Below are 24,478 nucleotides of genomic sequence, written 5' to 3'. Positions count from 1 at the left end.
GTCAGAAACCATCAGGGGAGAACGCCGCATAAAAACCAAACGTGCGCGCGCGTCTCCACTCTGAAGAACCGTATCGGAGAATCACGGCAAGCATTTCGCTGAAGAGCTGCCTCGTCAGAGAGCCTAGAAATGGCAGCGTCGTAGCAAGTATTTGTCAACACTCTGGTACTTCCGGGTGTAGGTCGGCGTTACCTCGCTAAATTCACTTGACATTCGTTTTCCACATCGAAGACTCGTACGATATAATCCACTGCAAGATGACACAATTAGAAAGTATATTTCATTTCTGGACTCCAAGAACGGCGTTCTTCACATAAGTAACACCTGTTTGTGTGTGCATTCGGGAGGACGACGGTGCAATCCCGCGCCCGGCCATCCTGATTTAGGTTTTCAATGATTTCCCTAAATCGCTTCAGGCAAATGCCGGGATGGTTCCTTAGGAAGCGCACGGCCGATTTCCTTCCCCATCCTTCCCTAATCCGAGCTTGTGCTCCGTCTCTAATGACATCGTTGTCGACGGGACGTTAAAACAGTAATCTCCACCTCCTCTGTTCGTGTGTTTAAGGTTGCGTTTTGAGGCTCAGGCAACATCGCAGTGACTATATTCCGCGTCTCGCCGCCAGTGTGTCGTTAGCTCAGAGGTTCCCTTGTGCGTTGCAGTGCTTGTACTATAAGACATAGCAGTTGGAATCACGGTAGAAGCCGCTGACTACAACCTTTTATTTTCCATTTTAATTAATGGAGTTGCTAACTGCTAGTAAAAATTTCTTATGCGAAATCTGAAGAATGCCTTTAAACATCAATCTTCGTCCGATTTCGACTTAGTAAATTAAGTTAATATCATGGATTTCTGCTTTGCAAATTCCAAGGTGCTTCACTGTAAAATAGACCCTGAAAAGATTCAAACCGTCTATCAACGATATAAATTTGAGCTTTGTTCGTCATATAGGTCTAACATGTCAGAAGGTTGTTTATGAAGTGCACATGTTCATTAATATAGTTCCCTTCTTCTAAATTTTTGCAATAGCATTTAACTGTAGACGTTTTCTAACACCGGCGTTAGCAATTCCTTTCCGTTCTCTGAAACCTTCAAAACGACAAATTTTTCTGGTTTAAATCTGATGACCTGAACTATCACTTCCGATCAACAATAAATACTTCATGAACCCATACATGGAACTCCAAATGTGCAGTGTTCCTGCACTGCTACAGAGCATGCATTGCAAGGTAGTCACACAGTTTATCGCATAGACTTACCATAATGAATGAAACAAGAACTGTAATACACTTTACACCACAGACGCTCACTCTGGCTTGACGAAAACATCCAAACATTGACCAAAAGTTGCACAAATAATTGAGTTTGAAAGGAAAAGAAACGAGGTATGAAGCATTTATAAATTCATGGAATGTAGTGAGGTGGTTTAATTTCGTCCCAGTCTATAAAATTAATTTCGGGCCATACTCAGCTCTTGCCGATTAATGTAATATAATACCCGCCTACTAATCAGGGCGTCTGTCTCCGTTGCTTTTGAGCGTGAATGGAAATTGTAGAAATTTTCTGTGGAGCAACATTTAATAATAAAGCGTTTTAAATCATCAAAAGCGATGAGCGGTAGCAGGCGCTTTCGATAAAGAACGGGGGAGTGCAGCGCCGCTGCTGTCGCCACGGCCGCTGCCAGTAGCCAGCAAATTGATCCCGGAGCTTTGCCGCATACGGCGTCCAGAGGAGGACAGTCTGAAGGAAATCTGCCGCAAAATCGTTACTGGATAAAATTTTGATATCGGTGTATCACAAAGCGAAATGGATTGAATCTGCGCTACCATTACATTCACGTCTTCAGCATTCAGACAGAAGAGGCTATAAAAATATTTTATGCTAGCTGCTCTCGATTCACTGACATTATGAACAGAAACAACGCACGCTACCGCTAGACCACAGGGGTAATCAGCCTGGAGTTTCTCTATCATGGGACAAGTTTTCCTCCAGGAACTGCCGCAGTCTACAGTGTTGCCAGATTGTGCAGATAACCGGACTTAGAGAATTAGCGAGTTGGCCAGTTTCTTTGTCCCATGTCGCGATCGGCGCGGACTTAGCCTCTGAAGCGGCCGGCCGCCGGTCAAGTTTTATGTCAAAGAGTGTACCTGGCGCGCCAACGTCCGAGGGCTTTTCCGCGGTCATTTCCGGTGCGGTTCTCCTCTTGCTACCTGCGACGGTCGTTCGCTGCAGTACGCGAAGCCAGGATCCGTTTACCCTGAGGCTTTCCTCTTTTTTGTTGAAACTGTTCGCGTGTTTTTGTATTTCTACAGCTTCTCTAAACAAGCGCGTGTGATAGTGCTTCTCTACAGCCAGAACTTCCGTGTCGGCGAATTTTATTACGTGGTTGGTCTCATTCAGTGCGTGCTCTGCCACGGCCGATTTCTCCACCTGCCCCAACCTGCAATGTCGCTTATGCTCTTTGATCCTGGTGTTAATGGATCGTCCAGTCATTCCGACACAAACTTTTCCGCATGTGCATGGTATACGGTATATTCCCGACATTGCAAGTGGGTCTCTTTTCTCCTTCGCCGATCTAAGACACTCTTTGATCTTCCTTGTCGGTTTGAAAATCGTCTTTACGCCATGTTTGCGCAATATACGGCCGATTCTGTCCGTCATTCTGGGAATGTATGGCAGAAAGGCCGTACCCGACATTTCTTCTTCTGGTTCCTTACTTCGCCGAGTGTTTGGCTCTGTTACACTTCTAATGTAATTTGTGGAGTACCCATTGCTCCTCAGAACATTTTCCAGGTGTTGTATTTCTCGTTTGAGGTGTTGCGGCTCACATATTCGTCCTGCTCTCGTTACGAGCGTACTAATCATGCCTCTTTTCTGGCTCGGGTGGTGGTTTGACAGTTTTTGCAGGTATCGGTCCGTGTGTGTCGGTTTTCGAGACACGCTGTGTCCCAGGTTTTCGCCGTCCCTTGTGACCAGCACATCTAGAAATAGCAGTTTCTTGTCTTTTTCTACTTCCATGGTAAATGTTATGTTGGCATGGAGGTAGGAGACGACATACTGGCAGAAGTAAAGCTGTGAGGACCGGGCGTGGGTCGTACTTCGGTAGCTCAGATGGTAGAGCACTTGCCCGCGAAAGGCAAAGGTCCCGAGTTCGAGTCTCAGTCGGGCACACAGTTTTAATCTGCCAGGAAGTTTCATATCAGCGCACACTCCGCTGCAGAATGAAAATCTCATTCTGGAGTTCGACGACGTTTGCAGCAGCATGGACTATCAGCTCGGAGGCCATGGCTGCGGTTACCCTTGACGTTGCATCACAAACAGGAGCGCCTGCGAAGGTGTACTCAACGACGAACCTGGGTGCACGAATGGCAAGACGTCATTTTTTCGGATGAATCCAGGTTCTGTTTACAGCGTCATGATGGTCGCATCCGTATTTGGCAACATCGCGGTGAACGCACATTGGAAGCGTGTATTCGTCGTCGCCGTACTGGCGTATCACCCGGCGTGACGGTATGGGGTGCCATTGGTTACACGTCCCGGTCACCTCTTGTCCCACTTACTGCACTTTGAACAGTGGACGTTACATTTCAGATGTGTTACGACCCGTGGCTCTATTCTTCATTCGATCCCTGCGAAACCCTACATTTCAGCAGGATAATACACGACCGCATGTTGCAGGTCCTGTACGGGCCTTTCTGGATACAGAAAATGTTCGACTGCTGCCCTGGCCAGCACATTTTCCAGATCTCTCACCAATTGAAAATTTCTGGTGACTGGTGGCCGAGCAACTGGCTCATCATAATACGCCAGTCACTACTCTTGATGAACTGTGGTATCGTGTTGAAGCTGCATGGGCAGCTCTACCTGTACACGCCATCCAAGCTCTGTTTGACTGAATGCCCAGGCGTATCAAGGCCGTTATTACGGCCAGAGGTGGTTGTTGTGGGTACTGATTTCTCAGGATCTTTGCAGCCAAATTACGTGAAAATGTAATCACATGTCATTTCTAGTATAATATATTGGTCTAATGAATACCCGTTTATGATCTGCATTTCTTCTTGGTGTAGCAGTTTTAATGGCCAGTAGTGTATTACGGTAAAGTGGCCCAGTGGATGGCTCCTCAAAACTGAAGACAGATGAAACATGAAAACAGGAAGAAGGTGTATCAAACTGCGAAAAAGAAGCAAAATAGAAGCAGCGAACGGTCAACATGTGGCACATGTTGATCTTGGACCTGCCACTGTTTCTCTTTTGCTTCTTTTTTCCACAGTCCAGTACACCTTCTGCCTGTTTTCATCTGCGTTCAGTTTTTGACTGGCTATCCAATGGGCCATCTTAAAACTAAATCTGAGGGCGAAGCGATGGGGGGTTCCCCTTGTAAGAGCCATTGGTTAGTGGTACCAACTCAAGATTCATGGCCCAGTTGTGATGGAGGGATGGATGGAGAGCGTTTTAAGGGCGCACGACGGCAAGGTCTTCAGCGCCCGCTCAGTAACAGATTGAGACGGGTGTCAAGAAAAGACTCAGAGCAACAAGGTAAAACAGAACGTAAGACACAGGAAACTAGCTTGGAAAAATATGTGCCTACCCACACCGAAGCGTGGGACGAAACATGCCGCCAGGAGTAAAACATGGACAACCTAGGAAGAAAGTGGTAGAGGGAGCTAAAACAATAAAGCAGATGGAAGTGGCTGGCTGACCGCAAGGAAAAAGGGAGGAGCCAGACACTTTGCAATACACTAAAACCTCCAGCCTAAAAGTTTAGGCCAGAGTCCGGACACACCAAAAAACTTTAAAACCCTAGACACACACGTCTCATCATTAGCTAAAACACAGGGCAGATCCCCATCAACTTGTGCTTCTGCCCTTGCATCACGGCATAAAATGCAGTCTGTTAAAATGTGCCACTCCTGTTCCTGAAACGGAAAGATCAGTCTCGACAATTTCCTCAGAAATTTGAGCTTCTGTTAATGGCTCTTACGGCAAAATAAAACTTTCACAGCTTCCCAAAATATTTTTTTTCTTCCAGCGGGTAAATTCTGATGCTTTCTCCAGTGTTTTTTTATGGTAGAAGCCGAGAAAAGTCGGCTTCAAAACTGCTGTTCGGTTTATGAAGGTCAGTTTAGTTATAATTTCACAGACTGTTGGCGAATGTTTCAGTGCGCGCGTACGAATTTCGGCGAAGGCGCCAAGTCCTCTGGAATCCGCAAGAGCCGCAGGAACGCCTGTTCGGCTTTTTCGGCTCCCGAACAAAGTTTGGCGAGGGACAAGGAAAACAATCCGCGGCGCAGCCAGCCCGTCCGCAGACGAAACTCGAGAGGAGCTTTCAGGGAAATTGAAGGCCACGGGCTCCAGGGCGCGGTCCCCCACCCCACGAGAGCGTTCAAAAGAGACCCTCCAACGAGCGCCGGTACGGAAAGGTGCTACAAACACCGAGGAGCCCAAGTCGGACGAAATGTTCAAATGTGTGTGAATTCCTAAGGGACTCAACTGCTTAGGTCATCGTTCCATAGACTTACGCGCTACTGAAACTAATTTAAACTAACCTATGCTAAGAACAACACACACACCCATGTTAGCGGTAAGAAACACCAATGCCTTCTCTGCACGATAGCAATGGAGAGATACTATCGAAGACAGAGCTGCTAAGGCAGAGTTACTAAACACAGCCTTCAGAAATGCCTTCACAAAAGAAGACGAAGTAAATATCCCAGAATTCGAATCGAGAACAGCTGCCAACATGAGTAACGTAGAAGTAAAAATCCTCGGAGTAGTGAAGCAACTCAAATCACTTAATAAAAGCAAGTCTTCTGGTCCAGACTATATACCAATTAGGTTCCTTTCGGAGTATGCTGATGCATTAGCTCCATACTTAACAGTCATTTACAACCGTTCGCTCGACAAAGATCCGTCCCAAAGACTGGAAAGTTGCACAGGTCACACCAATATTCAAGAAAGGTAGTAGGAGTAATCCACTAAATTACAGGCCCATATCGTTAACGTCGATATGCTGCAGGATTTTGGAACATATATTGTGTTCCAGCATTATGAATTACCTCGAAGAAAACGGTCTATTGACACACAATCAACATGGGTTTAGAAAACATCGTTCCTGTGAAACACCACTAGCTCTTTATTCGCATGAAGTGCTGAGTGCTATTGACAAGGGAATTCAGATCGATTCTGTATTTCTGGATTTCCGGATGGCTTTTGACAATGTACCACCCAAGTGGCTTGTAGTGAAATTGCATGCTTATGGAATACCGTCTCACTTATGTGATTGGATCTGTGATTTCCTGTCAGAGAGGTCACAGTTCGTAGTAACTGACGGAAAGTCATCGAATAAAACAGAAGTGATCTCTGGCGTTCCCCAAGGTTGTCTTATAGCCCCTTTGCTGTTCCTTATCTATATAAACGATTTGGGAGACAATCTGAGCAGCCGTCTTCGGTTATTTGCAGATGACGCTGTCGTTTATCGACTAATAAAGTCATCAGAAGATCAAAACAAACTGCAAAACGATTTAGAAGAAATATCGGAATGGTGCGAAAAGTGTCAGTTGACTTTAAATAACGAAAAGTGTGAGGTCATCCACATGACTGCTAAAAGGAACTCGTTAAACTTCGGTTACACGATAAATCAGTCTAATCTAAAATCCGTAAATTCAACTAAATACCAAGGTATTACAATTACGAACAACATAAATTGGATAGAACACATAGAAAATGTTGTGGGGAAGGCCAACCAAAGACTGCGTTTCATTGGCAGGACACTTAGAAAATGTAACAGTTCTACTAAGGGGACTGCCTACACTTCGCTTGTCCGTCCTCTTTTAGAATACTGCTGCGCGGTGTGGGATCCTTACCAGACAGGACTGACGTAGTACATCGAAAAAGTTGGAAGAAAGGCAGCACGTTTTGTATTATCGCGAAATATGGGAGAGAGTGTCACAGAAATGATACAGGATTTGGGCTGGACATTATTAAAAGAAAGCCGTTTTTCGTTGCGACGGAATCTTCTCACGAAATTCCAATCAACGACTTTCTCCTTCAAATGCGAAAATATTTTTTTGACACCGACTTACATAGGGAGGAACGATCACCGAGATAAAATAAGAGAAATCAGGGCTCGTACGGAAAGATAGAGGTGTTCATTCTTTCCGCGCGCTATACGAAATTGGAATAATAGAGAATTGTGAAGGTGGTTCGATGAAACCTCTGCCAGGCACTTAAATGTGATTTGCAGAGTATCCATGTAGATGTAGATGTAGATGCCCGAGGGAGGACTCGAACCTCCGGCGGGAGGGGCCGAGCAGTCCGTGGCATGACACCTCAAACCGCGCTGCCACTCCACACGGCCTGGGAAAACGGTTTATGGAATAATAAAGGCTTGATCCAGTACGACTATACTTCATTACATCGAGTTCACTTGGTACTGTACTTATTATTGATCTGATTTTATTTATTGGTCATTTAGAGGCCTGTTGTCCCGCATTTTGTAACTGGTCGTCCACTTTACAGCTTTTCATGTAGATTACAAAACACATTCCATATTACAAATACACTCCTGGAAATTGAAATAAGAACACCGTGAATTCATTGTCCCAGGAAGGGGAAACTTTATTGACACATTCCTGGGGTCAGATACATCACATGATCACACTGACAGAACCACAGGCACATAGACACAGGCAACAGAGCATGCACAATGTCGGCACTAGTACAGTGTATATCCACCTTTCGCAGCAATGCAGGCTGCTATCCTCCCATGGAGACGATCGTAGAGATGCTGGATGTAGTCCTGTGGAACGGCTTGCCATGCCATTTCCACCTGGCGCCTCAGTTGGACCAGCGTTCGTGCTGGACGTGCAGACCGCGTGAGACGACGCTTCATCCAGTCCCAAACATGCTCAATGGGGGACAGATCCGGAGATCTTGCTGGCCAGGGTAGTTGACTTACACCTTCTAGAGCACGTTGGGTGGCACGGGATACATGCGGACGTGCATTGTCCTGTTGGAACAGCAAGTTCCCTGCCGGTCTAGGAATGGTAGAACGATGGGTTCGATGACGGTTTGGATGTACCGTGCACTATTCAGTGTCCCCTCGACGATCACCAGTGGTGTACGGCCAGTGTAGGAGATCGCTCCCCACACCATGATGCCGGGTGTTGGCCCTGTGTGCCTCGGTCGTATGCAGTCCTGATTGTGGCGCTCATCTGCACGGCGCCAAACACGCATACGACCATCATTGTCACCAAGGCAGAAGCGACTCTCATCGCTGAAGACGACACGTCTCCATTCGTCCCTCCATTCACGCCTGTCGCGACACCACTGGAGGCGGGCTGCACGATGTTGGGGCGTGAGCGGAAGACGGCCTAACGGTGTGCGGGACCGTAGCCCAGCTTCATGGAGACGGTTGCGAATGGTCCTCGCCGATACCCCAGGAGCAACAGTGTCCCTAATTTGCTGGGAACACCGCGGTTCCTGGTGTGTCCGCTGTGCCGTGCGTGTGATCATTGCTTGTACAGCCCTCTCGCAGTGTCCGGAGCAAGTATGGTGGGTCTGACACACCGGTGTCAATGTGTTCTTTTTTCCATTTCCAGGAGTGTAGTAATTATTGTTTTCAGCAATTACATTGGAAGTAATAATAAAATAAGAATGCATTAGAAATTGAAAGAGAAACAAATACTAAAATATTCACATTTTAAGTGCCGCGCGGGATTAGCCGAGCGGTCTAAGGCGCTGGAGTCATTGACTGTGCGGCTGGTCCCGGCGGAGGTTCGAGTCCTCCCTCGGGCATGGGTGTGTGTGTTTGTCCTTAGGATAAGTAGTGTGTAAGCTCAGGTAATGATCACCTTAGCAGTTAAGTCCCATAAGACTTCACACACATTTGAACATTTTTTTAAGAAGACATCATTATAGATGATAATAAAGACTTGAATAGAAAGACAGAGAGAAATGTACTTTTCATGAGCCATCGTGGTCCGAAAGCTTCGGAACTACTTCTAGCCGTGCAGTGCCGCTTCACTACAGTTTAAATCTAACTAACCTAAGGACATAACACACATCCATGCCCGAGGCAGGATTCAAACCTGCGACCGTAGCGGTCACGCGGTTCCAGACTGAAGCGCCTAGAACCGCACGGCCACATCGACCTGCTTTATTATGTTATAACTGTTATGGAAAGCGCAGTGGTGTGTGAGCGTAAAGTATGCTGTTGCTTGGTGTTATTGGTTAACCTTCAGTTCCTATATTATGTGCCTTGAATTTTACCTATTTTGTTGCTCGCATACTCAGTGTTCAGCTACAAATGTTACAGCCCAGCAGCTGTACAATGACCGCGGGGTGGGTATGCCTGCTGTTCATGCTTAGCTAGAACAGGTTTACAGCGTTGGTTGGCTTGCACAATTCAGACACAGTTTAATTATTCTGGATATCGTGCAAGGTTGTCCGCAGTACTTGTTCGTGAAAGTATTCGCTGTTTGAATGAGCGTGTGTTTCGGTACTGCTGTCTGTGTTGGTATACGAATTGGAGCTGCTGTCTGATACGCTTCGTGTGTGTTGCAGTATTCTGTTATACGGCTATGTCTGTCTGTATTCGTCATGTAATGTCATTGAGACACCATCAGCGATTTTAGCTCTTATCTCCCACTCCTCTTTGTCTCGTACAGCCCGTATCACTTCACTGTCGTACTGCGTTGGTGTCTGATGTACTGCTCTGTATCGGTGACAGTGAAAATGTAGGAGAGACCGGGACAAGTTGGCGATGTTAAAGATTAAGCATTTTTAATAAATTAATTTTTTTAAGAAAATATTTTTTGGTTGAAAATATTATTAGACAGGTCTTAATTGCAATGTTCGTAATTATATATCATTTTATTGTAATGTTATACGAATTCTTTTGTTAATTTTAGAAAGTAATGCAAAACTCTGTCATCTTGCCCCAGTACTGCGGCAAGATCACTTTGACCACGGGGCAAGATGACACTTATAAAACTCCAATACATTTTTATTGTTATAAATATTAATACGTTGTTGTACATACATTAACAAAAGTCACATATAAATTTCCCTCCTGCACAGTTTGAGCAGTCTTCGTGCCACCATCTAAAGCACTTATAGCACTGTGTCCAGTCTTCTGATGGAGGGTCTTCATGAATCTCATCACATCCCGGACACTGAACTAAACTTTCTTGGAAAGAATTGGTTGATTTTATCGAAACTCTGGGTTTATTCTTTACATCAGAAGAGGAAAAGCGTTAGTTTCTTAGTAAAACTTCTATTTTTGGCACCCCGAGCCTGTCGTCTTTGTTGCTTTAGAAGTTCTTGTCCCATCTTCTGTGCATCTTTCTGCTCTAAAATGTCTTTCATAGGCAAGCTTGTTAAAACATTTGCAGATTGTTTGTGAGTTCTACATTTCCTCATGTTTGGTTTCTCTTTTGCACTGGTTTGAAGTCAAAAATACTTCTGCATAATTTTGGTTTATCCGGATGGGTACTACTTGAAGGTTCTGCTTCTTGATTCAGCTTTCTGAGGACTGAACATTAGGTTGTTCACTCTGAACTGCAGGATTTTCATGTTCAGCAGGACTGTCTGAAGCAAGAGCGTGGTCTGTGACGTCTGCTGCAGCAAAATCGTCCTCATCGAACTCAAGAGGATCATAAGGCTCGATTCCACATTTTCTGAATCCCTTAACGGCATTCCCAACGGTGGCTGCTTTGAAACAGGCAGTGCTCAGTAGCCCACCAACATTTTTGTCAGTAATCGCCTGCCCTGGATAAGTGACCATAAAGTTATCACAAGCTTGTCTAAAGAAATGGCTCTGAGCACTATGCGACTTAACTTCTGAGGTCATCAGTCGCCTAGAACTTAGAACTAATTAAAACTAACTAACCTAAGGACATCACACACATCCATGCCCGAGGCAGGATTCGAACCTGCGACCGGAGCGGTCGCTCGGCTCCAGACTGTAGCGACTAGAGCCGCACGGCCACTCCGGCCGGCCAAGCTTGTCTATAATAGCTCTTTAAAGGTCCAAAACATGAAACGTCCAGTGGTTGTAGGCGATGGGTAGTGTGAGGTGGAAGTCCAACCATAATTATATGATATTCTCTGCAAAATTTGATAGCCTCCAGGGTTATGTGAGATTTATGGTGTCAACCAGCAACAAAACTGCTGATTCAGAAGTCGGCTTAACATGAAAATTAAAATGATTCAAAAAGATCACAAATGTATCTCCATTTCTCCATCCATTGTCACTACAGTGTCCAATTGTTCCTGGTGGTGCTCTTTCCACAAGCATAAGTCGCATCCGTTTTCTTGCAAAAATCAACAATGTTGGCAGGTAATATCAAGTAGCACTAATGCAACAAATTACGGTAACATTCCTTCCTGACACAATTTTGGAAACTCTATTAGTTCCTGTGAGTGAAATGACGTTTGGTAACTTATTAGGCACAGAGTCCAGATTCATCTGCATTGTAAATGGCAGAAGCAGTAGTTTTATAATTCTCTCGCACTTCTTTCTCACTTTGAGAAGAACTTATCAACACTTGGCTTATTAAAACCCTTTCTTCTAGCAATCGATGTTGCCTCTCGTTCCCGTACACTGAATTTAAATTTTTTCATGAAATTTGATAACCAGTCATCCTGGTAACAGGGTTGAATGGATGGGATACCTCACACTTCTCTGCGTAATCAAAGACAAGCCTTCTACATTGTTGCTTCGTTGTTTCTAAACACATTTTATCCATTGTTGTCACATAGATCTTTTAGATGCACTTCATTAAAAACTTCTCTAAATCGTCCACCGATAATATGTCGTTCCTACGAAAATTAAAAATAAATAAGCGAAGGCTAAATTTCACACACACAGTCACACGCACGCGCGCACGAGCAGACATACAGATGCACACACGCACGCGCGCACACACACACACACGAAGTTATACGAATATTTTTGCGTATGAAACAAACATTCAATTCTTACGTCATCTGTTTCCTTCAAACGACGACGTAGTGTTGCTTCAAGGATATTGTAAACGTTTGCTTCACCCAAGCAGGTCTTTTTTCCTTCTTTCACATCTTTTATTGTAGCAGCCATAGTATTTTGATCCCACTCGCCTCTGGAGGACCTTTTCTTATAGGTTCTCACCAAGTCTGGCTCATAATGTGTCTTAAATTAGTAAAGTAGCCCACTTTCAGCATGTTAAGAGATATTTTGTGAGTCATGAAAGTTAAGACTGTTACACAAAACACAAAAAATGGCAGTCAAAAACTGAAACAGGCATAGCAAAAATCATATGGGGAAAGATGAAGAGGTCGTCAACTTGCCCCAGCCAACTTGCACCGAACGACAATGTTACAAACTTTCCATTATTGAGGCAGTTTAGAGAAGAATGAGGCATAAATACACAGTCTTTATGAAAAGCACGTTGTTTAAGTTACTCGTGTATGTTAAAGTATAAAACAGTATCTTACCTGTTAGTCTGCGAAGTCTTAATCCAGAGATGTAGAAAATTGCAGCACGTCACAGAAAATTCTCAATCAGAGCATATCAGGGAACGATACGGCACGAGCCGCGTCAGTGCGCTATATTTTACTTCCTAGTCGTGTGAAGTGCTACTAGTATGCATACAGTGCTGCTACCTAGGTATGGGAATTTAAACTAAATCATTTTTCATCTTGCCCCGCTCGTCAACTTGCCCCGGTCTCCCCCATGTCTTCTGGGGATCCATATTCCCAACATATAGGAGGATGGGCTAGAAAATAATGCACCACATATTTTTTATGCAGCAACTCTTTATTGAACAATATGAGAATTACACACATGAAAGAATGGTGTTTCATCCACACACCCTAATTTTCCACGTAATCTCCATCCCGTTCTATGGCCTTCCTCCAGAGTGAAACAAGGGCGTGTATGCCAATCCTTGTCCTAATAACTTTGTCTTGAAACTCTTCCATTTGGTCCGTATTTGCATAGAATTCGCCTTGATATATAACATCTTGTTATTTGTTTACTTATTTATTTCCCAAACTACTTTTGGCGATAAATACCACCATTAATGAGTGGGCTTTTTAAACCTTATTTATTGTATGTTACGCCATGTTTTTAAGAATTATTGTCGCTGTTTGCGGCATATTTTCTGTGATTTTTTCAGTTGCCGTTTTTTCTCAGCGTACATCATGCCATCTGCAAGATGGCATAATGTTCTTGATCACAAACAAAGTGAGAAAATTTTGTTTTTCTGTGTATAGAATCAGCTACATGCCGTCCAAATGATAGCTCCTCTAATGCACTGCCCTTTTATACCTTGTGTAAGCTATACTACCGTCCTCACTATATGTGCATATCGCTGTACCAAGGCCTTCGGCACCTCGGTACTTAACTCGGTACTTAATGGGATACTGTCTGAAAAAAGAGCTGCACAAATATGCAATTAGATCTTGACAGGATTTTAAAGTGGTAAAATGCTTTAAATGTTCAGCCGTGTAAAATGCTACTTTTCACAAGATAAAAAGATCGTGGTACTCGTCGACTATAATATCAACGTGTCACAACTGAAATCAGTCAACTCACACGAATACCTATGTGTGGCGCTTGAGATGACATATGGTCATTCGTAGGTAAAGCAGGGACAGACTTCGGTTCATTGTTAGGAGACTAGCGAAATGCATTCAGTATGCGAAGGAGACGACATAGAAAACACCCGTGCGACACATGCTAGAATATTGCTCAAGTATGTGGGACCCGTACGAAATAGCAGTAACGGTGGATATTCAATGGGAAAGAGAAATGCAGCACTAAGGGTCACAGGTTTGTTTGGCAGGTGGGAGACTGTGACGAAGACGCTGATGAAATTTACGTCGCAGACGCTTGAAGATGGAGGCATACTGTACCGAGAAAGCCTAATTATAAGTGCCAAGAACCAGCTTTAAATAATGAATATGCGAACATATTACAGTCCGCTACATATCACTCCCGTAAGGATAGCGCGGAAAGTTTAATTACAGTGCCCACTCAGGCGTTTAACCAATCATCTTCTCTGCGCTCCATCCGTGAGAAGAACGGGAAGAAACTTTTAATAACTTGTACAGTGGGAAGTACCCTCTGCCATGCACTGCACAGTGTTTTGCACAGTGTGGATGTAGATGCACAGCTATTGTTGTAAAGGAAATTGTTTTCGTATTCTACGTCACATATTGAGCCGTGGCGCCATTGAATTAGTACTGTTCTGTCTCGCATCACTGGCTCATGTGTAGTATCAACTATCTCTCTTGCGGCCCCATTGCCAACATCTATCTATCTGTGGGTTGTGTTCTTAGAAGGTCTTTCAAATGGTTCAAATGGGTCTGAGCACTATGAGACTTAACTTCTGAGGTCATCAGTCCTCTAGAAGTTAGAACTACTTAAACCTAACTAACCTAAGGACATCACACACATCCATGCCCGAGGCAGGATACGAACCTTCGACCGTAGCGGTCGCGCGGTTCCAGACTGTAGCGCCTAGAACCGCACGGCCACTCCGGCCAGCAGAAGGTCTTTACTTGCCGATATATGCAGGGTATTTCAAAAGTGATGGTCAATATCCAGGGATATGACAGGAATGATCATTCGCAACAAAAAAGTGAAGTAAACATGGGCTCAAAAACGCTTACCTTAGAGGTATGAGATATTCGTGATCTTCAATATTGTGAAACAAATCTCTTCTACTGCATGCTCTTTGCTTTCCATATTTTGGGAAGTCATAGTATGGACCGAAACAAGAAAAAAATTTCCAGTAAACATGTACTCCAAAAAGGCATACCTAAAAAGTTATGAGCACTTGTTCATTAGAAGGGTTGTATTCCAAAGAACCGAAGATGAACAGTTGCTCAATACTGTTAAGGTACGCATTTCAGAGCACCTGTTTACTGGTCATATTTTTCTTGTTTTGGCCCATAGTACCACTTCCCAAAATACGGAAAGCAAGAGCTTGCAGTAGAAGAGAATAGCTTCACAGTATCGAAGATCAGGAACTGCTCATAGCTCTTAAGATACGTGTTTTAGAACCCATGTTTACCTTTTTGTTTCGAATAATCATTCCTATCATATCGCTGAATGTTGACCATCACTTCTTAAACACCCTGTATACGGGTTTCCCTGGCTCTAGAAGCAGGCACGAAGTTTGGGGACTGGCGGTAGCATCGCGACAAGAGGTGGTCACGAGCTGCACAAGGGGGGCCTGCGCAGAGCGAAGATACCGCAGTACTCCACCGGGGTCAGCGTCGACTACAAGCAGCAGGCCGACATCCCGTCGGTTGGTTGGCAACACTCGTGTCGGACGATCGCTCGTGGCCTGGCTGCCCTCTTCTACCCAGCTTTCATCGGCACCACTCAGTAACCGCTGCGATGCAACGTGGATCCATGGAACTGCTTGCTGATGAAGGGGGGTAACATTCTGTAAACCTCGTGGCGAATTGTTTCTTTGTCTACCTGCCCTCCTTATAATTTTCTTCTGATTTGTACCCGACCCTCAGAGTTTTACTCTTTCGGCTCTTTTGTCGTAAATATAGGCAGTAGTATTGTACTAAGACACTAGTTGTCGTTTGAAAATTTGTCCCGCTATTACTTTCCGCGCTGCAGTCTGGAACCGCAAGACCGCTACGGTCGCAGGTTCGAATCCTGCCTCGGGCATGGATGTTTGTGATGTCCGTAGGTTAGTTAGGTTTAACTAGTTCTTAGTTCTAGGGGACTAATGACCACAGAAGTTGAGTCCCATAGTGCTCAGAGCCATTTGAACCATTTATTACTTTCCTTTCTGGTTTGTACCCGATCATTAACGTTCTAATTAATCAGGTCTTGGTCTTAAATACAGCCGGAACAATTGTACTAAGGTACAGGTTGCCGTTAAACAAAAGAGAGACATTGTGGTTAGATTTACCTGCTAACCGGTTCAATTCTTTGCTTTTAATTGCATTTCTCAGTCATTAGTTATAATCTGAACAACCTGTTGTACTAAGCTGTACGTTTCTGTGTTTGAAAGACCGGGTGATTTTTGATGTATTTTAGCTGGATCTTGTGGTTCCGCCGAGTGAGTTATTTTGTAATAAGTGTTCACAAGTAATGTTTTAAGACGTTCCTTCAGAGCGGTCTCAATAACTGACAATCAGTTTAACCTTCAAAATGTTAACAGCCAACTGTCACTAGGGCTTTCATCAAAATGAAATTGTCAGAAGGGACGGGTTGGGATCCAGTCGTATCTTGGTTCAAATGGCTCTGAGCGCTATGGGACTTAACTTCTAAGGTCATCAGTCCCCTAGAACTTAGAACTACTCAAACCTAACTAACCTATCACACGACACGCAGTCATCACGAGGCAGAGAAAATCCCTGACCCCACCGGGAATCGAACCCGGGAACCCGGGCGTGGGAAGCGAAACAGCTTTAAAATCAAAGGTTAAGTTCAAATGGTTCAAATGGCTCTGAGCACTATGGGACTCAACTGCTGTGGTCATCAGTCCCCTAGAACTTAGAACTACTTAAACCTAACTAACCTAGGGACATCACACACACCCATGCCCGAGGCAGGATTCGAACCTGCGACCGTAGCAGCAGCGCGGTTCCGGACTGGAGCGCCTAGAACCGCACGGCCACCGCGGCCGGCAAAAGTTAAGTCATTTGTTTTGAGTAACTGAATCACTCTTGTCATCAGTGGTGCTTATATAGTTTTCAAGTGTTGCAGAAGGGCGTTTAATAAAACAGACTGTGTCAAGCGCGGTAGTAAACACCGCTGTTTCACCCGATAACGGGCCGGCTGCAGGTTCCGCCGTCTTGCAATCGTTGTCATTATGTTTGCTGTTTTGCAATACAGCACTTCAGAGTTCTTCTGCAAAGATTAAAACCTCATTCAACTTAACGTTTAAGGTCAAAAGAATTTCACAAACTTGTTCAGTTTGTTAAAGAAAATTCTATGGTTAAAAGCTTCGATTATCTGTAAAACACAGTTTATATATTGTTAAGGAAACAGGTTGTGTAAAAAGAAAGTCATAATGGTGCATCCTTCCTTCCACGTTTTCCTTAATTCCAGTAAGTACCACGAATCACATACAGAGGACACGCACGCGTAGCGCTAGGAGCGGGAAAAGCTACATACAACTCATGTCATCTGTACTGGATGAACCAGAACTCCATTAACAAAATTTCGGTTTTAGTTTAGGGATATTTTCTGCTTATTTTGGTATAAAGACCGGTGGTTTCCGGTGGCTCATTATGAAGTAATAATGCAATTATGACTCAATAAGCTTCGTTACTTTTAATATCTTTCTGTGAAAATACTTTTACAACAGTGAAAAAGGCTGTAATATGCTGTAACTAAAACGTAATAACATGAAAGGATGAGGTTAACCGTGGGCGCCTATGTAAAGATGCTAACTGCTCTTGGACGGGATTTCCGACTCTGTGAGAAGAGATGAGCGTTTCGTCGTCGTGCCGTTTTTCCATTGTGGTCAATGAACCCGTAGACGACATGCACATCCGCCGAATCTTCATGTGTAAAACCGTTCATCTCGTGGTGTATTGCTGTTAACGTACTAACACTGCTGAAAAAACCAACTCGAGGCTGGACCGAGCAGTACCGAATGGAAGCCTGAGGACGAAGAGTCAACAGTTAAGTACCATGAGTGAATGGAATAAGTTGGTCTTGAAACAGGAACAAAGCGCATACCTTCAACATTGTCACTGTTATGCAGATATTTTCAATGCAATACGAGTAAAAAGGGTAAGAAAACAAAGGAAATGTAATTATTCTGTAACGAACCACTGGAGACCACCCTCCTGCGAAAATAGTCGTAAAATGTGCCTGAGCAACCTGAGAAATTTTTTCGGTGAGTTTCTGGTTAACCACCATGCATGTAAAGTGGCCTGTTCATTAGAATGACAATGCATGTTACGCACGTTACGTGTACCATATGTTCATCCATGGGATTAGACCATACTTTATTTTAAAGTACACTTTGTGATCAAAAGTATCCGGACACCTGGCTGAAAATGACTTACAAGGTCGTGGCGCCCTCCATCGGTAATGCTGGAATTCAGTATGGTGTTGGCCCACCTTGATGACAGCTTCCAATCTCGCAGGTATACGTTCAATCAGGTGCTGGAAGGTTTATTATACAGGGTGATTCAAAAAGAATATCACAACTTTAGGAATTTGAAACTCTGCAACGACAAAAGGCAGAGCTAAGCACTATCTGTCGGCGAATTAAGGGAGCTATAAAGTTTCATTTAGTTGTACATTTGTTCGCTTGAGGCGCTGTTGACTAGGCGTCAGCGTCAGTTGATGCTAAGATGGCGACCGCTCAACAGAAACCTTTTTGTGTTATTGAGTACGGCAGAAGTGAATCGACGACAGTTGTTCAACGTGCAATTCGAACGAAGTATGGTGTTAAACATCCTGATAGGTGGTGTATTAAACGTTGGTATAAACAGTTTACAGAGAATGGGTGTTTGTGCAAAGGGAAAAGTTCCGGACGGCCGAGAACGAGTGACGAAAATGTAGCACGCATCCAGCAAGCATTTGTTCGCAGCCCAGGAAAATCGACATGCAGAGCTAGCAGAGAGCTGCAAATTCCACAATCAACTGTATGGAGAGTCCTACGAAAAAGGTTAGTAATGAAACCTTATCGTCTGAAATTGGTTCAAGCTCTGTCTGCAGCTGATAAGATTAAAAGAATCGATTTCTGTGATTTTATCCTTGCTCAAATGGAAACAGATGAATCTTTCGTTTCAAAGATTGTGTTTAGTGATGAAGCAACTTTCCACACTAACGGGAAAGTCAACCGTCACAATGTCTGTATATGGGGCACTGAGAATCCGCGGGAAACAACTCAGTATGAACGTGACTCGCCTAAGGTGAACGTTTTCTGTGCCATTTCAGCCAATAAAGTTTATGGTCCCTTTTTCTTCGAAGGTGCTACTGTAACTGGACTACAGTATCTGGAGATGTTAGAGAATTGGCTGTTCCCTCAGTTCGAACAAGATGCACAACAATTCATATTTCAGCAGGATGGAGCGCCACCACATTGGCACTTATCTGTCCGTAACTACCTGAACGTCAACTACCCGAGGCGATGGATCGGCCGCCAGGCAGCCTGTGACAGAGCACTTCATCACTGGCCTCCAAGAAGCCCTGATATTACCCCCCGCGATTTTTTCTTATGGTGGTATGTTAAGGATATGGTGTTTCGGCCACCTCTCCCAGCCACCATTGATGATTTGAAACGAGAAATAACAGCAGCTATCCAAACTGTTACGCCTGATATGCTACAGAGAGTGTGGAACGAGTTGGAGTATCGGGTTGATATTGCTCGAGTGTCTGGAGGGGGCCATATTGAACATCTCTGAACTTGTTTTTGAGTGAAAAAAACCTTTTTAAATACTCTTTGTAATGATGTATAACAGAAGGTTATATTATGTTTCTTTCATTAAATACACATTTTTAAAGTTGTGGTATTCTTTTTGAATCACCCTGTAGAATGGCAGTCCATTCTTCACGGAATGCTGCACTGAGGAGAGGTATCGATGTCGGTTGGCGAGGCCTGGCACGAAATCGGCGTTCCAAAACATCCCAAAGGTGTTGTGTAGGATTCAGGTGAGGACTCCGTGCAGGCCAGTCCATCATAGGGATTTATTGTCGTGTAACCACTCCGCCTCAGGCCATGCATTATGTACAGGTTCTCGATCGTGTTCAAACGTGCAATCACCATCCCCGAATTTCTCTTCAACAGTGGGAAGCGAGAAGGTGCTTGAAACATCAGTGCAGGCCTGGGCTGTGATAGTGCCACACAAAACAACTTGGGGTGCAAGCCCCCTCCATGATAAACACGACCACACCATAACACCACCACCTCAGAACATTATTGTTGGTACTACACACGGTGGCAGATGACGTTCACCGGGCATTCGACATACCTACACCCTGCCATCGGATCGACACATTGTGTACTGTGATTCGTGACTCTACATAACGTTTTTCCACTGTTCAATCGTTCAACGTTTACGTTCCTTACAAGTGAGGCGTCGTTTGGCATTTCCCTGCGTGGTGTGGCCTATGAGTAGCCGCTCGCCGGTGAAATCCAAGTTTTCTCACCTCCCGCCTAACTGTCATACCACTTGCAGTGGATCCTGATGCACTTTGGAATTCCTGTGTGATGGTATGGGTAGATGTCTGCCTATTACACATTACGACCCTCTTCAACTGTCGGTGGTCTCTTTCAGTCAACAGACGAGGTCAGCCTTTAACCTTATGTGCTGTACGTGTCCCTTCGCGTTTCCACTTCACTATCAAATCGAAAACAGTAGACCTAGGGATGTTTAGGAGTGTGGAAATATCGCGCACAGACGTATGACGCAACTGACACCCAATCATCTGACAACGTTCGAAGTTCGTAAATTCCGCAGAGAGCCCCATTCTGCTCTCTCACGATATCTAATGAGTACTGAGGTCGCTGATATAGAGTACCTGGCAGTAGGTGGCAGCACAATGCATCTAATATGAAAAACATATGTTTTTGGGGGCTCTCTGGATGCTTTTGATCACATAGTGTATGCTTTGTCCAGTAGAAGATACACGACTTTTAAAATCCATGTTTGTAGCTCGGGTTTAATATTATCCTCTGTATTTTCTGAAGATCTGCTCTTAAGTTAACAAAAATTTTATTATATCCGACAGGAAATAAGAAAGTTATAATCGTTTTTGATTGTAAAAATTTCGGCATTACAGTTCTTGTTCGAGCATCTCTCGTTCTCTTACTCAGGACGCCGCATAAGGGCGGGCCGGCATATGCCCTCGGCCCTTCTACCTGCCAGGAAAGTCGCGCAAGAAAAATGGCTCTGAGCACTATGGGACTTAACATCTATGGTCATCAGTCCTCTAGAACTTAGAACTACTTAAACCTAACTAACCTAAGGACATTACACAACACCCAGTCATCACGAGGCAGAGAAAATCCCTGACCCCGCCGGGAATCGAACCCGGGAACCCGGGCGCGTGAAGCGAGAACGCTACCGCACGACCACGAGCTGCGGACAAAGTCGCGCCGTTAGGACGGTGTTTTAAAGAATTCTTCCTCGACCTTTCCTGGGTGCAAAGTTCGCTAGGTGTAAAGTTCGCTGGGTACAAAGTTCGCTGGGTGCGAATTTCACTGGCTGAAAGTTACAGGACACCGTAGTACATTTCTTGCCAGTTTGTTACTTGCATGCCACCTTGGCTAGATTCCAATTTTAGTGGTCATTAGTGTTGGTGGTAGTGTCAGTAAAAGAACCACTGAATCGCTGTATCGTTCAGCCGCGTAGAATCTTGAAAGACCAGGATCAGATAGCCGTACTAGGCCTGGAACCTATATTTCTCTAATTATAGGATGAATAAAATTGTCAGACCTATTAATTTACTCCCCTACCACACAATATTCGTAGTTTAATACATGTAATGCTAATTGCAACTCTGTAATTTGCTGCACTTTTTTTTATCTTTGTTTGTTAGTCGTTCTACCCTTTAATTATATGAAAAGTTGCAAATAACAGCACAGATTGTTAGTAATTCTTCTTAATTACGAATTCCAATGATAATCGTGCTTCTGCGACTGATAAATCTCAACCTTATACTTTCGCATTACATTTTCTCTGTCTCCAGTCATTTGGCTTACTGGATCTCGACGTCTTTCTCACACCAACATCGCTGGTCATCGTTTCTTTATTCAGTTTGCTGCGTTGTTGCTTAACGGTGCTGACTTATCGTAGAGTATCTGCTTCGAACCAAACACGGACCTGTAACAGAGATCGTTTCCAGGGGTCCCGTTTCAGAATTCAATGACACTTAAAACTGAACTAAGACTGGATCAAAATGTATAACTCGACATTTAAAGAAGAGGAAGAGCATCCTCAGAATATTATATGCATTTTACGGAGTCCTTTCTTCTTTATTTTTATATTGGATAATCCTTATGCTCTTTCTTTCTTAGGGTATATATTGTGCTTGGTTATAAGACGAAAACATTCGTAGAGCAAAGTAAATTTACCGTCAGAGACTTGGGTGGTACAGAAACACCAGTTTTCAGTTTCACTTTTCTGTTTCCTTTTCGAGCGTAACCTTCTTTTTGTTCCTTCAAAACGCTTTATAAATTTGAAATGGTATTTTGTGTCTCAGAACATAATCCTTAATGCTCTCAAAGTAATTGTATTTCTTAGCTGCGACATTCGTGGCATTAACGTACTTATGACATCTCTGTAGTATATGAGGTCTCTTCAGAAATATCCCGAAACATTCGTAATTTCGCGCCAGTGGTGTGTTGGAGCGAAAGACGGTTGGTATTCCTGCACACGCCTGTGTTTAATGTGTGACTTCTGGAAGTTTCATTGTTGTATTAGTGTTACTTATTGTTGTTGTTCAGGGCTGCACTGATTAGAACGTCGTTTCGCACAGTTTGCAAATTTCTAAATGACAGAGTTAGAGGAGCAAAGCGTCTGCAATCAATTTTGCATGAAACTCAAGAAAAGCCTTGCAGAGACACACCAAATGATGCAGGAAGTCTACGGTGATGGAGCTTAAGCCATACTCAGTGTTACGAATGGTTCACACGTTTAAAAATAGCCAGACGGAAGTTGAAGATGACTCTCGTTCAGGACGCTCATTTCAGGAACGTCAACGGAATTGTGCCAATCGAAGACTGACTGTCCGAGAGAATGCAGAACAATGCAACATGTCAGTTGGATCATGTCACGAAATCCTGACGCAGCATCTTGAAACGCATCGTGTTGCCACCAAGTTCGTCCCACGGCTCATGACTGAAGGCGTTCGCCTCGCTATCTGTGAAGAGCTTTTGGAGCACTCAAATTAGAACGAGATGTTCCTTAAGAGAATGATGTTGAGACCAAGGGTCAATCTGTACATTGGGTCGGGAATGGTTCTCCGCGCCCAAAAAAAGCTTGTCAGGTCAGGTCAAACGCCAGAGCCATGCTGATAGTTTTCCTTGGCTTTGAGTATTAGTTCATCATGGATCTGTTAATCGATGGTACTATCGGGACGTGTTGCGACGCCTGCAAGAAAATGTGAGACGGAAACGGCCTGAAACGTGGGGAGACAATTCATGGATCTTCCACCACGATAACTCACCCGCACGTTTATTCCTGTTGGTGCATCGTAGTCCGTACTCTCCACAGACGAGATAAAAGAAAATTCGCATATGGCGCTTCGCGCGATGCAGTAAGAGAAGTACTAAGACTGCGTCCGGAAGTGGAAACGGCTTTGGGGGTGGTGTATCAATTGAGGACGACAGACCATTCACAGTAAGTAAAAGGTAAGCGTAGATTAAGCGCGCACCGAGGCATTTCAGCAGTTATTTTTCGTGCGCTCCATACGAAAATGTAACAAAGACGAATTGTGATAGACTACATGGGACAACGGCACGACCTCTCTGCCATGCACTTCACAGTAATGAACGAAGACGTAGATGTAGGTGTAGAATGCGCGAGAGCCAGCATAAACGAGGAGCAGCCATCTAAACAACAGAACGTCTAGAGTGATCTTGAAGCAACAAACGACGAATCGTTGTAGGATGGCCAGCGTTGATCGCTGTTCGAAACCCAAAATCAGCCTCGCTTGGTGTGGATCGTGGCAAGCTGCGATTGGAGTAGATATCGAGCAGCTTAAACGCGCCGGTAGGACACGTAGGGCTTATTTCATCACCGCCGGGCCACGTCGGCGATATTAGTCGACGTCTGCGCTGGGTCACCCCTCCTGAGGCGAGGAGAATGACGCACAGTAATTACGGCGCCTCAAGGTGTCCGCCCGTAGCTCCATCAATCACGCTTTCTTCTTCCGTCTCGCTGCTCACACCCACCTTGCTCCACCCAGTTTCCATTGCAACCTTTCAGTCTCCTCTTGAGTAATCTAAATGCTCTCTCCAAGGCTGCAGTGGACCGACACCTTCTATCTTTCTATCACCATACTTATTGTGGATAGAAGTCGTAGTGCGAAAAACAGTTATGGCAGGTACGGGTCAGGCGTTGCCATATACGTGAGTTCAATTGCAGTAATATAGGTGGTGTTAGGCTATTACAGACACAAACGAACGTCGCGAGTAGAGGACAATAGTACGCATAAACGATGTTCGGAAATTCCCGTTACAAACTTGTAGGACTTGTACAGGGGAGTGAGCACATAGTGTATTGAATAAGAGCTCATGTCCGTAAACAGCGCCGTCTGGAATCATGTTTGCTAGGCAGGTATGAAGCAGTGTATTCGTGGGGGGCGGTGGGGTTGCGTCGGATCGGATGATGTCATTTGACGTCTTCCCTACTTCTCTGACGTGGTCTGAGCCTCATTCAACTCTACGAGTGTCAGAGCAACGTGAATGAGAACGCGTTTGTACACTACTGGCCATTAAAATTGCTACACCACGAAGATGATGTGCTACAGACGCGAAATTTAATCGACAGGAAGAA

The sequence above is a fragment of the Schistocerca nitens genome, chromosome 2, assembly GCF_023898315.1.
Source record: "Schistocerca nitens isolate TAMUIC-IGC-003100 chromosome 2, iqSchNite1.1, whole genome shotgun sequence".
NCBI lineage: Eukaryota > Metazoa > Arthropoda > Insecta > Orthoptera > Acrididae > Schistocerca > Schistocerca nitens.
The sequence above is the reverse complement of the archived record's forward strand: the minus strand, read 5'-3'. Positions refer to the sequence as shown.